At 45.1% G+C, this 14,762-nt stretch overlaps 2 protein-coding genes and 1 pseudogene across 7 annotated transcripts in view; all 3 read right to left on the bottom strand.

The window, feature by feature from the left end:
- LOC144695462 (uncharacterized) overlaps nt 1-5,672 on the bottom strand; it is a 106,610-nt gene extending 100,938 nt beyond the window's left edge. The window contains exon 1 of the mRNA XM_078566346.1: nt 5,651-5,672. The gene's annotated coding sequence lies outside the window, so the exon portion shown is untranslated. The remainder of the gene's footprint in view (nt 1-5,650) is intronic.
- LOC144695253 (uncharacterized) overlaps nt 1-14,762 on the bottom strand; it is a 612,706-nt gene that overhangs the window by 226,734 nt on the left and 371,210 nt on the right. The window lies entirely within an intron of this gene.
- Nucleotides 1-14,762, bottom strand: part of LOC144695461 (uncharacterized) — a 58,002-nt pseudogene that overhangs the window by 18,030 nt on the left and 25,210 nt on the right. The gene's annotated exons all lie outside the window — the stretch shown is intronic.

The following is a 14,762-nucleotide window of genomic DNA, read 5'->3' as shown; positions in this document are numbered from 1 at the left end:
GAATATACTGATCTTTTGCCTTCCTCCCACAGATATGCCATCTGCAGGAACCACCGGCAACCCAAGGATCCCACATTGAGCTCCGAGGAAAACATCGCACCTGCACCAGCGTCACACCGTCTCGGAACCAGGCACCAGCGCAGAGACTCACACGTCGGTGGGCATTAGGTATTTGGCTCCACGGGTAATGCACAGCGGTGAGGGCACATCACATTCACATGAGGTGCTGGCAGAGGCAGAGAGGTCCCAGGGAGCCGATGGAGCACAGCTGAGAACCAGGACCATACTGCGTCCGAGGCAGATAACGAGCCTCTGGAGTCATCCATCAGATGGCAGATGCTGGATGTCCAGTGGGGAGAACTGGCGGAGATCCATAAGGGCCTGCATGCCATGGTCTCCGTCATGGAGGAGTCCATGTGGAGTATGAGTTCTGCGTTGATCCTTAACACCGAGCGCACAGCCTCCTCCATTGAGAGAGTGGCGCCTCTCATGGAGAGGCAGCTTCTGGAGCAGACTCAGGGGTTCCTGGGGTTACACTCAGACCATCGAGCCCTCACACAGGCAGTAATCTTGATGGATGAGGCACCTAGACTCTCTGCTAGGTCCCCATCCATCAATGATGAATAGGGAGGTGCAAATGCACCCCACACTGGCAGACAAGCTACCTGTCATCTCTATGGAATTCTCTTAGGGCGCTCTGGATGAGAGCAGCAGCTCCTCCACCCTTCTGCCTGATGATGCCGCGACGACGGAGGAGTGCCCAGCCATGGGGCTAGATGCACCCTCCCAGGCGGAGCCTCCTCAGCTCTGGTGGCCAGAGGATGACCGCCAAGGTCATTAGAGCCAGCAGGCTGCCTCCAAAGCCACTGTCAGTGAGGGGAGGCTTGCAGACGTGAGGTGAAGGCACCTTGAGCACAGCAGGGGTGTGTCAGGGTGACATTTTTTGTGTTAATTATTTTGACTCTTGTGTTAGCGATGGACAATTGGTTTGTTTTTTGTTTGCTCTTGTGAAGTAACAAGCATTTATTTGACTTAAATGAGCTGAGTTGGCTGCATGGTATGAATAGGTGCCAGATGCAACGAAGGCTTGTAAAAGTAAAAGTGGTGTTGGCAGACTAGGTTAGCTTCTCTTTTATTGATTGTCAGCAAAGGACGCACACACGCTGACTTTTCGCGCAATTTTACGTGCTTTCGGCTCAGGCGCGCACCTGACCTTGGAACGCAAGATTCAGCCCAAGGATTCTGTATGATTCTCTGAAGGGTTCTCTGTTACCTTCCCTGGCTCTCACTGTCATTTCTCTATGATGGCCAGAAAGAGGGACACTACACTCACAGGAGGGTCCAATGACATTCTGCCTTAGCTCATCTGCTGCAGAAACCCCATACCTTTATAGGCTCTAGACTCAACTATTCCAATGCTCTCCTGGCTGCTCTCATATCTTGCACTGTAAACTTGAGCTCCTCCAAAACTCTGCTGCCCATGTCCTAACTGACACCAAGACCCATTCCCCAATCACCCCTGTGCTCGCTGATCTACATTGGCTCCTGGTCAAGCAACACCTCAATTTTAAAATTCTCATCCTTGTTTTCAAATCTCCCCATGGCCTTGTCCCTTCCTATCACTGTAAACTCCAGAGCAATTCAGCTGGAGACACACATATTAAAATGTCTTTTAACGCCTTTGTTAAAGATATTACCTGAAGGCCTCGGCCTTTCCCAAAAGCCTGGGCTTGGATTTGATAGTTTTTCCCAGTACTGTGGCTGATAGCTGAATTTGGGATGTGCAGTCTGAGCGAGTGCAGTGTATCTAATTTCACCAGGATAAACCAGAACCCTTCAATCAGCTACACTGAAGCAATATTTTCCTTAGCTTCTAGCACTTCCTGCCCAGCGTGTTTTCGTCAAATAATTTTGGAAAACAAGGGGAGAAATTTCAAAATCTTAATTGAATTAACATTTCTCCTGAGTGTTTTTTATATTAAGCACATACTCCAAGGGCAAAACTGGTCTTTACTAACAGCCTGAAACTCATAGTGAATTGATAGCCCGTTTTATACTCCACCCAGGCTGTCTTTTCCATTGCCCTCATGGTGCCTGGGAAGATGGGGGTGCTGGGTGGAGGAAAGAAAATAGCCAAATTGTCTGCTCCTGGTCACTATCCAGTATCCCTGCTGGAAACAGAGGGTGTGTGACAGTCAAATGAGGAAAAAGAAAGTACTTGTATCTGATCCCCCACACAGGGGAATAGCAGACTGGCACTCATTGTGGAACAGTCTGTAACTGAGGAGTCAGCCCCTTCAGCAAAGGAGGAGAGGGAGTTGGAGGAAATCATGTTTCCTTTCCTTGTTTTACAGAAGGATTACACTGGTACACCAGAGGATACAGAGAAGATACACACCGCAAAAAATCTGACCATCACCCAAAGAACAACTGTGGGAAGCCATCCAGTCCCTTCGCAGCATTGCTCAACACAGAGAAGGTTGGGCAGTGAAACCTTCATCTGGAAATCGGTCGAGTCAGGGGAGCTTTGACAAATCATCAGATCTGAAAATGGTCAGTGATGAGGAACCTTCTATCAAACCTAACCTTTCCGAAGGTTTGGCTGTGGGCGATCGGTCAGGGTGAGGCTGGGCAGAAGTGTGAGTGGGCTCAAAGTGTGGTGAGAGCTTCAATGATTCATTGAGTCTCATGAACCACCGACTTCTTTCTACAGGTTAGAGGCTGTTGAGTGTGAGGAGGGCTTTACAGGCTCATGAAATCTCCAAACACAGAAGGTACATCTCTTGTATAACTGTTAACACAAGGACAGCTACGTGGAAAAGAAACCATTCAAGTGTGAGGTGTGTCAGAAATCATTCTCAGATTCTTCAAATCTACAGGCACATCTACACAGTCATACAGGGGAGAAGCCCTTCAGATGCAAGGATTGTGACAAAGCCTTCAAGCAGTTATCTGGCCTCCTGGTCGATCAGAGAATCCACACAGGGGGGAACCCCTTCAGATGTGAGGTTTGCGAGAAAGCTTTCACAACATCTACAAAGTTTCTGTTACACCAGAGGATTCATACAGGGGAGAAACCCTTCAGGTGTGAGGTGTGACAAATCATTCTCTCAAGCATCTAACCTCCGCATTCACCAATACATTCACGCAAGGGAGAAACCATTCATGTGCAAAGTTTGTGACAAATCGTTCTCGCAGTTAATAAATCTCCATGCATATCAAGACATTTACACATGAGAAACCATTCACGTGCGAAGTGTGCGACAAATCGTTCTCGCATTTAACAAATCTTCATGGACACCAACACATTCACACAGGGGAGAAACCATTCAGGCGCGACGTGTGTGACAAAGCCTTCATGCAGTTATTGAGCTGCACGAGACATCAGACAATCCACATGGGGAAGTAGGACTTCAAATGTGTGGTTTACAATAAAGCTTTCATGCATCTTCAAACTTCCAGGGACACCAGAGGATTTGCACAGGGAGAGACTCTTAATGTACAATGTTTGTGACAAGGCTTTTATCCACTCCTCTGATCTCCTGAAGCACCAGTGGATTTACACAGGAGAGAAACCATTCAGATGTGAGGTGTGTGACAAGGCTTTCATACAGTCAGCATATCTCCTGGTCCATCAACACACTCACACAGGGTAGAAACCCTATCGCTGTGAGTTATGTGATGAAGCCTTCACACAGTTGTCAGATCTCCTGGAACATCAGTGAACCCACACGGGAGACAAACCCTTCCGGTGTGACGTGTACCAGGATGTTTCACCTACTCCTCTCTCACCATACACTGTCGTCTCCACACGGACTTGGAGCCGGGTCACCTGCATCCGTTACACTGAGAGTTGTCTTTGTTGTTTACCCTCCAGTGCTTACATGGGAACTTGTTCTAAAGCACTGTCTATCTCAGCAGTGTCGGTATCAAACTTCTCCCACCAGCAGTCCAATCATTTCAAGAAGGCTAATTTAAACTTTGACCAAATCACCAAACATTACCAAAAAAAGTCACAATATGCATAGAAGCTCCTGTATACAAGTCACTCACTGACTGTCACTCTGACCAAGAAGGCAACCAGACACTCAGTGGTTAGAAAAGCTTCAGCTTCTGATCTACCAGCACAAGAACCCGGGGGAGGAGCCATTCCTGGGGTAGTAATGGAGGGACTTCAATTAGTCTCAGCATCTCTGGTCTATGGAGGGGGAGTATCAGCTGGGAATCCCGTTCCTCATCAGTGACCCCAGCTGGGAAGTCAGGGAGAGGGCAGGATGTGTCTCGGATGTGACAGACTCCATTGTCTCCCAACATTCACTGTCTGGGTCTACACATGCTGAATGGCCACTCGAACAGAGCACTAGAGGCCAGTCAATGTCCACAGTCTGTACCCCAGGTCAGTACCTTGAGGATTGGAAGGAATGTGAGAGGACAACAGCTTGTATTTATAGAGCACTTTAATATAGTCAAACATCCCAAAGTGTTTCATAGAGACGTAATCAGAGAAAAGCTAACACCGAGACAAAGAAGGAGATATTAGGAGGTGATGACCAAAAATATCATCAGAGAGATGGGGTTTAAGGAGGGTCCTAAAGGAGGGGAGAGAGATAAAGATGCAGAGAGGTTTAAGGAGGGAATTCATGAGCATGGAGCCTGGATGACATGGGTGTCGATGGTTGGGTGAAGGCAGTGGGACTGGACAGATGGACTAAAGACCTGAATTGGAGGAGTGCAGAGATCTCGGAGGGAGATGGGGTTAGAGCTGACAAAGATATGGAAGGCATGAAGCTATGGAGCAATTTGTAGTGGAGCATAAGAATTTTAAATTGGAGGCACTGGGGGACTGGGAACCAGTGTAGGTCAGTGAGCAGGGGCAATAGGTGTGTGAGTTAGGATAGAGACCGCAGAGATTTAGCAAGTTACACCATAAACATAGTTATGTATGCACCAGTTTGCTGTAAATCTTATGTACCTGCTTTATCTCAGAACAATGCAGAGATGACACTAGGGTTCAAACTCTAAACAGGTTTATTTACAGTACTTTAAAAAATCTCATAAATTACAGGATTCTATACACATATTGGTCTCTGCCAGAAGCTTTTCTCTTGAAGCTTTTCGACATAATTAACTTGCCAGTTCCACCCATAGACTTAAGCAATCAAGTACAGTTACAAAGATCAGAGAATGACTGACATAATCAAACACAGATCAATCAAAGCATTGAACACTACACATAGCCCATAATGAAAATGCTCATACATGAACAAAAAAACTGTTCGTTCTGGTCTGTTCCAACACATGCATTTCACACAATCTTTGAAGCATTCGGGTCTTCACTTCCAAGTGATATCTCTGCAAATGAAATAACATTCTTTGCATACAGTTTGGAGCAGATAGAAGTGGTCTGAAAAAGATGCTTTGAAGTGGCTTGTGGTCAGACTCTACCATCACTTTCTCTCTCCCAAACAGGCACTGGTTGAGATGTAAAGACAATAGACAGGCATTCTTTCTCAATCTGTACCTAGTGTCATTCAGTTTGCATAAATGTTCTAGATGGAAACACAACTGGTTGTCCTTGCTGCATGAGGGTTGCTCCAAGTCCTGTTTCACCAGCATCATCGTGACTTCATCGTTGACATCAAGAACTCACCATCTCCTCACTTGGTTTTCAGTCCCTATAGGAAGTGAAGCAGCTGTAGAAGAGGAAGAGGAGAGAATGGGCAGAGTGGGTGGGCTCTCTGATTGACGTCTCTCACAGCCAATCCAAATATTTCTGGGGCAACATGAGTTTCCTGAAGCTTGGGAAACTGACCGGTGAAACGGAGGTGACTTTGAGCAGCAGATCAGGTGGGGATTTAAACTTGTCATTGTCCCATCTGAATAAAACCTCACTTATTGCAGCTGCTGTCTCAGTTCCCCGGTAAACGTTTGACAGAGATTTCTAGTGTGGGAATAGCATTCTTCATCCTTGGAGGCTTTCAAACTGATAACTCAGTGTGGGATGTGTAGCCTCGAATGTGTTTGACAGCAGATCAGAGAAAGTGTTGCCTGTTTTCTAAACCCTCTCTCTCTCTTGCCCTGAGTGGCCTCCTCCTCACCCCAGTCTTCACCTCCTTCATATATCTCTTTCTTACATTCCTCTGTCTTTCTCTCTTTACCCCTTCCTCTCACATTGCCTATCACATTCCCTTTCCCTCCCTCTTACATTGTCTGTTTCTCGCAGTCACAGCTGGAGCTCCTTTACCTGCACTGGATCCTCCACCATCTTGTCCTCCGAGAGGGAGGAGAAGAGTCCCTCCGGATCCGCCAATGGTGGTACCGAGATCCCAATTTGCTTTTCTTTTTTTTCTCTATTGAAATAGGAGGGTTGTTGTAACTGGGAGAGGGGTGGGGGGTTGGGGAAGAGACTGTTTATTTATAAATAATATTAAAAAGGCCCACCTTAGTGCATCCTTGCTGGGAACAGTCAGGAGTGAAGAGCTTCCTGAAGTAATGGAATATTCCACAGAGTTAATGTCCAGTCCGTGCCTTCAGGGATGCTGATTCTCAAGCTAAAACTAATGGGCTCTTTCCATGGGGGGAAATGTCTTCCCTCAGATAGTTGTGAATCTTTGGAATTCTCTATCCCAGACGTCTGTGGATGTTCAGTCATTGAATATAATCAAGGCCGGGACAGGTCCTTTTGGTCTTTCAGATAATCGAGGGTGAAATGGGGAGGTGGCAGAAAAGTGGAGCTGATGCAGGAAATCAGCTTCATGATCGTACTGAATGGTCGGACAGGTTTGAGGGGCTGAATGGTCTCCTTCAGCTCCTATTTCTTATGTTCATGATTCCAGCTCTCTCAGCAGAATGCCCGATATTACAGATCCTGTGTACATACAGAGAGGGAGAGAAGGGGACAGGAGTTCATGGAGGATGAAGGAAGCGGGACACCAACGCAAACAAATGGAGAGCAAAATTTCACAGAAAGGAAAAAGACAAGGAAAAATCTGACTGATAATTAAAGACAGTGACAATTATGGAGATGGAAGGAGCAGTATCAATGAGCCCAGCAACCTTGAGGATGCCTCCTCTTACCATTCTCCTCATGATCTCCCCTCCACTACTGAACGGACTGGCTCTATGGGCTGGGGCTGAATTCCCATCCCTTGCCTTAGATGATGTTGGTCCAAGGGTCCAGTGTGCATTCTGGGATGACAGAATCGTTATACTGCTTATAGTGGGATAAAGGCTTTAAGGACATGTTGAGTGTAACAGATTGGCACCATATCTGCAGACTTTGGCTCCACAGGTCTGGCAGTGCTCCAGAATCGTGTCCACTGGGCACTTATAGAGTCATAGAAGTCTACAGCACAGAAAAAGGCCCTTCGGCCCATCAAGTCTGTGCTGGTCAAACAAGTACCTGACTATTCTAATCCCATTTTCCAGCATGAGGCCCATAGCCTTGTATGCCATAGCTTCGCAAGAGCAAATCCAAATACTTCTTAAATGTTATGAGGGTTTCTGCCTCTACCACCCTTTCCGGCAGTGAGTTCCAGATTCCCACCACCCTCTGGGTGAAAAAATTCTTCCTCACATCCCCTCTAAACCTCCTGCCCCTTACCTTAAATCTATGACCCCTGGTTATTGATCCCTCCAACAAGGGGAAAAGTTCCTTCCTATCTATGCCCCTCATAATTTTATACACTTCAATCATGTCACCCCTCAATCTCCTCTGCTCCAAGGAAAATAACCCCAGTCCGTCCAATCTCTCCTCATAACTAAAACGTTCCAGCCCAGGCAACATCATGGTAAATCTCCTCTGGACATGCACACACTCTGATCCTTGGTACTTCCCAGGGTCCTACCATTCATCGTGTATTCCTGTGCCTCGTTTGTCCTGCCCAAGTGCATCACCTCACGCTTATCCAGATTAAATTCCATTTGCCACTGATCAGCCCATCTGACCAGCCCATCTATGTCCGCCTGTAATCTAAGGCTATCCTCCGCACTAATTAGCACCCCACCAATTTTTGTTTCATCCGCAAACTTACTGATCAACTCACCTACATTCAAGTCTAAATTGTTTATATATACCACATACAGCAAGGGACCCAACACCGATCCCTGTGGGACCCCACGGGACACAGGCATCCAGTCAGAAAAACACCCCTCGACCATCACCCCCTGCTTCCTATCACTCAGCCAATTCTGGATCTAATTTTCCAAATTGCCTTGGATCCCATGGGCTCTTACCTTAGTTATCAATCTCCCATGCGGGACCTTGCTGAAGTCCAAGTAGACTACGTCAAATGCATTGCCCTCATCTACATACCTGGTCCCGATCACCTCTTCGAAAAATTCAATCAAATTGGTCAGACATGACCTCCCCTTAACAAAACCATGTTGACTGTCCTCGATTAATCCCTGCCTCTCCAAGTGTAGATTAATTCTGTCCCTCAGAATTGCTTCCAATAGTTTTCCCACCACTAAGGTTAGACTGACTGGCCTGTGGTTTTCTGGCTTATCCCTTCCTCTCTTCTTGAATAACGGTACCACATTGGCTGTCCTCCAGTCCTGGCACCTCTCCTGTGGCCAGATATTGAAAATTATTGCCAGCACGCCTGCTATCTCCTCCCTTGCCTCACTCAACAGCCTGGGATACATTTCATCAGGGCCTGGAGATTTATCTACTTTTAAGCCTGCCAGACTATTTAGAATCTTCTCCCTTTCTATGCTAATTTCTTTAATTATATCACTGTCCTTCTGCCTGATTTCCATACCCACGTCAACCCTCTTACTTGTGAACACCGACACGAAGTATTCATTTAAAACCCGACCTATGTCTTCCAGCTCCACACACAAATTACCACTATGGTCCTTATTGGCCCTACTCTTTCCCTAGTTATCCTCTTACTCTTAATACACTTGTAAAATAACTTTGGATTTTCCTTTATTTTACCTGCCAATGTTTTTTCATGCCCCCTTTTTGCTCTCCTAATTTCCTTTTTAAGTTCCCCCCTACACATTCTATACTCCTCTATGGCTTCTGCTGTTTTGAGCCCTCATTATCTGCCATAAGCCTCCGTTTTTCTCTTTATCCAATCCTGTATATCCCTCGACATCCAGGGTTCCCTGGATTTGTTGGTCCCACCCTTTATCTTTACTGGAATATGTTGGCCCTGTACTCTCCCTATTTCCATCTTGAATGAGTCCCACTGCTCTGACGCAGATTTACCTAAAAGTAGCTGCTCCCAGTCCACTCTGGCCAAATCATATCTGATCTTACTTCGTGGAGTCTCAGATGGACAAGTGTTATCATTTTCTGATTTTGTGCTAAATGTTCTCTCTGATCCAACTTCAACCCGGTGACCCAGATAACAGCATTACTGACCACTCGGTAAATGAGAGTGTGACCCAGGGTTCATAACACACACACACACCTGCTGTGTATATCCACTGTTGTCGTATCACACACGCTGACATGTGCCGTCACGTGTCTTTATGAGCTGTGGATTGCAAAGTATCCCATTGAGTTGAGGTCCAACTTCAGTCCAAACAATGTGGTTAATTTCAATGAAAATACACAAATGAACAGAATCCACAATCAGCCCAATTTTCTAAGCTGATCAGATTGTGTAAAATAATAAAGACACAATCACACCATCTCCTGATATGTCAGCTGACTTTCAGCCGAAGCTGTTGCAAATCTCGTTGATCCTGACATTACTTGCTAGCTGCTGGGGTTTTCTCACTCACTGTCTGTGTTTGGGAGAAGAGGGCCATTGGCCCACTCAGCTGTCAATCACAAGGTCTCACTAGATTGGAACCTCCCGTAAAATTGCAGCAAATACACCCAAAAAAGGTGAATTATTAATGTTGAGGACACTCAATCTTCGACTGAAATCTTGTGGGTGATGGATTAAACAGTGGGATTCTGGCCAATCAGAATTGCTGTTGTCCTGAATCAGAGGGAACTCCCTATGGGTATCTGATTAATACATCAAATCACCATGGCAACCAGTCTGGTTCCATCCCTGCTTGACAAGTGGACATTGAGATTTGAAGGGGATGTCTGATTTTGTTTGTATTCAGGCTGGTAGAGTTTACTCGGAGGGTCGATGACTCAAAGAGAATGATTTTTCACACACCTCATGCGTGAATGGTTTCTTCCCATGTATGTCTCACCAGGCCTGGTAATTGTGCAAATCCCTTGTTACAAACTTCACAATTGAATGTCTTCTCCAGTGCAGATACTTAAGTCTTTTGCAAGTGTTGATGACTGTGCAGAAGGTAAAGGCTCAGTCGCAGATCTCACAAATGAATAGTTTATTTTGCTGCAACTATCATTGTGTTGCAGCTGGTTGTAAAATTTGGACCTTCTGTGTTGGGAGATTGTACGATCCTGTGCAGCCCTCCTCACACAAGAACAGCCTCTCACCTGTAGGAATGAGTCACTGGTTCATGAAGCTCAACAAATGACTGAAGTTCTCACTACACTTACAGCCCAATCACACTTCTTCCAGCTTTATCATCGGAGGAGTCCTCCAGACATGGTGGACCCAGTGGTAGGAGGTTCGCACAGCAGCCCTGTAGGTGTTACAATGGGTGAGTCCTCCAGACATAGTATATGTCTCTCTCTCCCTTCTCCCACCTCTCCTTCTCTTCTCCTCTTATCTCTACTCCTCTTTCCTCCTAATCTCTCTCTCCTCCAGCATTATAAAAATGAGAGGGATAGAGAGACAGTTCACCATTTTAAACTCTAATATAAATGAAAAAACTAAGCAGAAACTCTGAACAATATTATTGAGGTAATAATGTAATTATGCTTATATTAAACTATTTTAACTATTTCTCCTGTTTATGTGACACAACTGAAATAAACTATTATCTGTGGGCCTGTAGTTTGCTGAAATAATTGCTGACCAATTATGACTGGAGTCATGAACATGACTGACTGTTGGTGCCTGAACGCCCAAAAACCCTGAGTTTAATTTGAAGAGCCGCCTCAAACAGACACAATCGGCAGAAACTTACCACTCTCATTATTCCCATCTAGGGCCGTGGTCGTTTCTGTGATTGGTACCAGTTTCCTGGGTGATGTTTCATAAACCAGTGTTAAAGATTGTGAATGTTCAATTTACACTTAACGTAACTTACATTTAAAATTTGTGATACGATCAATTTCAGCTGGATTACACTGATTAAACCGACACAAACTAGCATGAACTCCTGGCCACAACCTGTGGACTTGTGGTTGTTGCATATTTGCTAAGGAGTTTTACTAAAACAAGCATTAAAAAAATTGTGTGACCAATTGAAGCAGTTTTATTTAAGTGTGGTACATTGGGATCTGATTGGCTTCATGATCAATGCAGTGTGTAAACATCTACAGGATAATTTCTTCACTCATTTTACAACATGTTTGTGTTTCAAATAAATGGTGGGTGGGGTTTGTACAGGGAGCCCAGAGTCTGAGCAATTACTCAAGTGGTCCTGACAACAACTTTAACCCATGTTCATGGAATAATCCATCTGGAGTTGGACTTAAACCCACAACCTTGCTCTCTGAGTCAGAGGGTTGTGGGTTCAAGTCCCACTCCAGGACTTGAGCACAAAAAATCATGGCTGACAATCCAGTGCAGTACTGAGGGGTGGAAGAGATTACAGAGATAGGGAGGGGAGAGGCCATGGAGGGATTTGAAAACAAGCTCAAAAATCTCACTAAAACTAACACTGAGCTTTCCTGGGAACAGTGGGTTATTCCTCAAGTTTTATTCCTGACAGACTGTTAGAACTGTGCCTAAACAATAGAACTTTCATGAGTGAATGAAAGCAGAATGGTAAATCAGCAGTACTGACTGAAGACAATCCCTTAAGATGTCCATTCCAGCTGACACCAGGGACTTTACCACCTTTCACAGCTTCAGGAACCCAGACACAAAGACAACATGGCACCTGCAGCTCTAACTAGCCACCACTTTAAATCAAATCAAACTTTCAGGCTGCCAGTTTACAGGGGGAAAAGCATTCTGTGCACAGCCTTGGGACTTCACCCCTTAGAAACTGAATCTAACACAACAGAAATATTATAAGTTATTGTCAGCCGTCGCTTAGTTCGCACTCTCGCCTCGGAGTCAGAAGGTTGTGGGTTCAAGTCTCACTCCAGAGACTTAAGCACTGAGGCTGACACATTGCTGTTTATGAGAGCAGATGACTTATGAAATCAGAGATTCAAAACACCAGACTTCTAAAAGCACTTCATTGGCTGTGAAGTGCATTTGGATGCCCTGAGATTGTGAAAGTTCATATATAAATGCAAGTCCTTCTCTCTTAGAGAAACGTCCTGCTTCCTGTGAACTGGAAATTATAAACCCATTGATGGGGAAAGCATACCAGCCCACAGTGATACTGACCAATATATTGTGTACAGGACTCTTACTGTAGGCTCCTGAGTGTTTCACTGAATAGGAACACACCATGCTGACAGAATAGGTTGTTTGGATTAAGCTAAAAATTAAGAGTTATAAATATACACAGAAGATTGATAATCCAACAGGCACACAATATTCATCTTACACCAAACTTTGAATCAACCAATATAACAAAGCATTTGAGAATGACTCAAAATCTTTCCTAGAACATGAAATGAATCTTGGAAGAGTGTAAGGTGAACATATCACACCGTTATTACACTGAGGTATGATTGGCTGAGGGAACTCAGATCTGCAGAGACTCATCCCCACTCCCTCTCCATACTCAGGATAGTAGTCCTCCCAGACAGGAGAGTACAAACATTACCCATGGTATTAGTCAAACACCCGTCACCTGAAGAAGATCTGTCTATAATTCACATCACCAACTAAAGTAGGGTCTGATTCTACCCCATACCCACTCCTGAGAGCTGGCTCATTTTACCAGCACAGGGGGCTTAGCAGTGAAATTAGAGCTAGGGTTTTCAGGGAAAGTGACAGGAAGGCAGGTAGTGCAGGAGTCCCTGAGTGTATTTCACTCCAACCTGTATTCAGTTCTGAATACTGACAAAAGTGATAGTTGATCTGGGGAGTGCTGCTAGACCCAAGTCTATGGTACCACAGCTGGCTCAGCTGTACAGGGGGACATAAAGAAGACTGAAAGAACAATAGTGATAGGGGATTTGAAAGTTAGGGGAACAGAGAGATATTTCTGCAGCTGCAGACAAGAATCCAGGATGGTGTGTTGCCTCCCTGATGACACGGTCAAGTATGTCACTGAACGGCTGCAGAACATCCTAGAGGGTGAACAGCCAGGGGTCATGGTCCACATTGGTACCAACGACACAAGCAGAAAGAGTGATTTGGTCCTGCAATCAGAATCTACGGAGCCAGGTAGGAAATCAGCAAACAGGACCTCAAATTTCTAAACATATAAATAGTAAAAGAAGGAGTGGCCGATTAGGGACCACAAGGAGATTTCTGCGTGGAGACAGGGGGCGTGGCTGAGGTATTAATTGTCTTTACCGAGGAAGAAGATGCTGACCAGGTCACGGTGAAAGAGGAGGTAGTTCAGACACTTGAGGGATTGAAAATTGATAAGGAGGAGATATTGGATTGGTTGCCTGTACTGAAGTTGATAAAGCACCTGGACTGGATGAGATACATCCAAGGAAGCAAGAGTGGACATTGCAGATGCAGTGGCCATAATTTTCCAGTCTTTCTTAGACTCAGGAGTGGAGCCAGACAACTGGGGAATTACAAATGTTCAAAAAGGCAAGGCCAGCAATAGACCTGTCAGTTTAACCTCACTAGCGGGGAAGCTTCTAGAAATGATAATTCAAGACAAAATTAATCATCACCTGGGCAAATGCAGCTTGATTAAAGAAGGGCAGCACAAATAAACCTGTGACCTCTACCAACTAGAAGGACAAGGATAGCAGATGCATGGGAACACCACCACTTGCAAGTTCCCCTCCAAGTTATACATCATCCTGAATTGGAACTAGATCTCCATTCTTTCTCTGTTGCTAGGTCAAAATCCTGGAACTCTCTCCTGAACAGCACTGTGGGTGTTCCTACAACACATACTACATAGCAATTCAAAAAGATGATGGCTCAGCACCATCTTCTCAAGGGCATTTAGGGATGGGCAATAAATGCTGGCCAAGGCAGTGACGCCCATATCCCACGAATGGATATAATAAAAATATGTTGTGGGAAAATCATGTTAATCTAAGTTGCTTGAGTTTTCTGATGCAGCAACAGAGAGGGTCGATGAGGGTAATGCTGTTGATGTGGTGTACATGGACTTCCAAAAGGCATTTGATAAAGTGCTGCACAACAGACTTGTGAGCAAAGTTACAGCTCATGGAATAAAAGGGACAATAGCAACATGGATACAAAATTGGCTAGGTGACAGGAAAGAATAATGGTTCATGGATGTTTTTCGGACTGGAGGAAGGTTTGGAGTTGAGTTCCCCAGGGGTCAGTGTTAGGGCCCCAGCTCTTCCTGTTATATATTAATGACCAAGACCTTGGTGTACAGGGCACAAGATCAAAATTTGAGACAGTATGAAACTTGGAAATATTGTAAACGTTAGGGAGAATGGTGAAGAACGTCAAAAGGACATGCACAGGTTGGTAGAGTAGATGAAATATAATGCAGAGGAGCATGAAGTAATTTATTTTGATAGAAAGAACGCAGAGAGACAATATAAAACAAAGGGCACAATTCTATAGAGGTTGCAGGAGCAGAGTGACCTGGGTGTAAAATCATTGAAGGTGGCAGGACAGGTTGAGAGCGCGGTT

Source organism: Cetorhinus maximus, chromosome 21 (assembly GCF_964194155.1).
Source record: "Cetorhinus maximus chromosome 21, sCetMax3.hap1.1, whole genome shotgun sequence".
Lineage (NCBI taxonomy): Eukaryota > Metazoa > Chordata > Chondrichthyes > Lamniformes > Cetorhinidae > Cetorhinus > Cetorhinus maximus.
This window is presented reverse-complemented; position numbering and strand designations above follow the sequence as displayed.